Below are 3568 nucleotides of genomic sequence, written 5' to 3'. Positions count from 1 at the left end.
TTAAGCTTATTTCCTACGCTATATTTTTATTTTGTAGCTTTGCATGACGGACAGATCAAAATAACACTCACTTACTTTGATGGTTAATTTGTTCTCTTTACGTTCCCAAGGGTTGTTTTAGTGACTCCAAGGCTACTTTAGCAGCCCCCAAAGAAAAAAATAGTGCCAAAAGTTTGCAAAATGCATCTGATCAAAACCAATATTTCTGAAACAATGTCCTTTGAATAATCAATACCAAAGTGGAAATGTTTGAGTGCTATGCACATTGTCAGGTTTGAAAAAAATCCAACACAACATATCAGTACAAACATTTCATACCAACTCTCAAGCACGTTGGTGGAGGGGTGATGATTTGGGCTTGTTTTGGAACCACATGACCTGGACAATGACTTGTGGTCATTGACTCGCCCATGAACTCCTCTTTATGCCTAAATATTCTAGACTTGAGTGTGAGGCCATATAACAGCTAAAGTTTGACACAAACTGAGTCATTTAGCAAGAGAAGCACAGCAGCAGTTCTACAACAGAATGGCTTAAAAAGAAAAGAATCAAAGTGTTGCATTGTCAAGATCCACACCTCAACTTTAATTGTGAATTTGAGGACTGTGCCTAAACAAATGCCCCATGTTGCACAATGACGTGAGAGATTGATAAAGTCATGCAGAAAATACTAGCCTCTACAAGCTACTAAATCATGCCGTTTTCTTAGTTTTTCACACACAGTTTCTGTCGCATGGCTTCATTTTCATTAAATTAAATATTGTCACAGTGTAACATTTGTTCACCTGAAGCTGTATTTACTTAATACAGACCTGATAAGGGCAAGATAATTTTTTGTGTTCTGTTGGTTAAAACCATAGAACTAACAAAGGCTGTACTTGCTCTTGCTCTTGACGAAGGCGGTCGCACTTTTTTCCTCTCCTGCCCTTATCTGTCCTGCTTAGCCTCTTATGTCCTTGTCTTTCGTTGTTTTTTGTATTACTTTTCCCTGGAACACTCTCTCACAGTCTGTTCTCTAAAACCTAAAAGAGGAATTATGGATTGGATCAACTGGTCCCTAAATGCAATTGACACCCCTTTCTCAACGAGAAGTTTGGGCTTGGGTGAGCCTGAGTGCTGAAGATATCTACCTATTCGGAACCATGGTAACAGGGTTCTGGCTGATCGGAGCTGGCTTGGCCCTGACTTATCAAAGAATTTAGGAAGCAGAACCGGCTCTTCAAACCCCCACAAGGCTGCCCGCTGGGATTGAAACGATGGGAAGAGGCGTGAGTTTCTCAAAATGGGCTCATTGAGTGCAGCACGGATAAGATCTTGGAAAGGCTACGGCTGGTGTGAATACTCAGAATAAGATCTCTGAGTGCAGACTGGATTACATCTCTGAAGGGCTAGCTCGGAATAACATCTCTGAGCGCAAATTGGATGACATCAGGCACACTGTCATGAGTTCCCAGAATCGGCTCCTTGAGCACAAGAAATGACAACATCACAGAACGCAAGTATGGCGAAGCTCTCCAACGGGAGATTGAGAGACCAGTGTTGGACTGTAGAACTGCTTTGAAATTCATATGAGCTGTTCGCACTAAAGTAAAAAGCACCATCACTTCATGCGGATACCCTCTCGGCGCCAGCTGCGGTCGCAAGGCTGGAGCCGAACAAAAACACCCTGATAATGACTGTTCCTTCCCATTCCATGCAAGACCACCTGGGTTGGATGGAGGACTGTTTACTTAGCCTAGCAGGGTGAAGGACACTGTCTCAGCTGAACTCTGGACACGCACACACATACATATATACACTGATGCACACACTCATCCCCCTCCCTTTCCAAACGCCTTCGACGCTTATTCCCTTCCGATGCTGACAGTGGATCAAGGAGACCAGCACACAGGCTGCAGGCCCGGATGTACTGTCTAAATCGGCCGTCTCTCACCCTTTACCCACCCCTGTTGCTTGTCATGTGTTTCTTTGGTGTATTAGGAGTTTTTTTCATGTGCTATGTGCAGAGGTGTTTTTTTCTGTTCTCCCTGTTGGAGCTCAGTCTGGGGGGAGTTATTTATCTTATCTTTCCTCATGTGGTGCATTTTCCATTGTTATACCTCTCTGACCTGTCTTCCCCATGTGATGTTTTGTGTAATGTATGTATGGTTGGAGGGTAAGATGGTGCCGCCGTTGCGTGCAATAGGTCGGCAGCCTTGTGAAATTTCCCCTTGTGGGACTAATAAAGGTATATCAAATCAAATCAAATCAAGCTTTCTATTTGCTGTAAAAAATGATGATCAGATTTACTTCATAAAAAAAAAAACTATTCCTAGAAAACACCACTATACTCCGTAAACATTGTCAAGCAACAACTATTTGCATTTCTTTTTCCTTTATTATTCTTACAGTATGGGAACTTTCAGTGTTGTGAACTCACTGCCAGAAAATATAGAATCATGACCGAGGTGAGTCTTAACTGTGCTGTGTATGTATTTTTTTCTAACCTCCTGGTTGGAAGGAAAACCCACTACTGTGAGAGGTAAGTCTGCTCTGCCCACTCGAGGTCTGGCAGCTCATTAAGGCCTATTCTTGATCATGTGTGAGAAATTGCCCGCAGGTAACCGAGCCTTTCCAATTTTTTTTTCAGGACAGAAATGTGCACAGAAAAAAGAGAATTCTTCAGCCGCTGTATGAACTGCTTAAATCTGGGATGGCTGTGTCTCCAGCGTGACAATATTTGTAGGAGCGTGTTCCTCCATTATATGCAGCTCAGCTTGCATCATTCACCAGCACCCCTGCTTCTACCAGCCTCCCAGCTCCCATTTTCTCACTCCTAACTTCATTTTTGTGTGTGATACATTTGAATTTTCTAGGGGACATACAATGAGGGTCTACAATATGGATTATTGCTTCATGCTCTCTTTGACGTGCTTTATTAAATTTTGCTGTCAGGATAGTGTGAATCAAATTTTTTTTTAGCTCTTTTTACTTGAGAGACATGGCAAAGTCATTCACAAATAGGTTTTAATGTTTTATTTCAGCTGTCCAGAGTGCCAGCTGTGCCTAATGCAATATGAGGCACAAAATAAAGTTTTAGAGAACACTCAAATGTTATATGTGTATTTTTTATTTATTTATTTTGTTTACAGAGAAAAAAAAATACTGCTACCCAGGGATAGCAGACCCCCATAGATAACAGAGTAGACAATAATGACAACTGCCATTACATTGAATTATTTGCACAAAGCATGGAAATGTAGAGCTGGAGCGGTGCTGGGTTGCAAAGCAATTTTCAGATGCCCAGCTGTAGACAGGCTATAATCAAATAACCTGCCTTATATGCGATCTGCTAATATGGAAACATAAAAGGGTATCAGCTCAGCCATAAGTTGATGTGGGCCAGCTAATCTGTTGGGATAGTAGCTAAGCTTCCCTTTGTGGCCTGTCTGAGCAAACTAATGGCTCACTTACACAAGACTGAAAATAGCATCCTCCATGTGACTAGAGAAGGGGGGAAAAAAGGGAAAAAAAAATCAGTGGTTGCCCAGTGATTGCATTGAATTTTTGGTCATCGAAGGATTGCCCA

Source organism: Pundamilia nyererei, unplaced genomic scaffold, assembly GCF_000239375.1.
Source record: "Pundamilia nyererei isolate P.nyererei 1_Seehausen unplaced genomic scaffold, PunNye1.0 scaffold00094, whole genome shotgun sequence".
Lineage (NCBI taxonomy): Eukaryota > Metazoa > Chordata > Actinopteri > Cichliformes > Cichlidae > Pundamilia > Pundamilia nyererei.
This window is presented reverse-complemented; position numbering follows the sequence as displayed.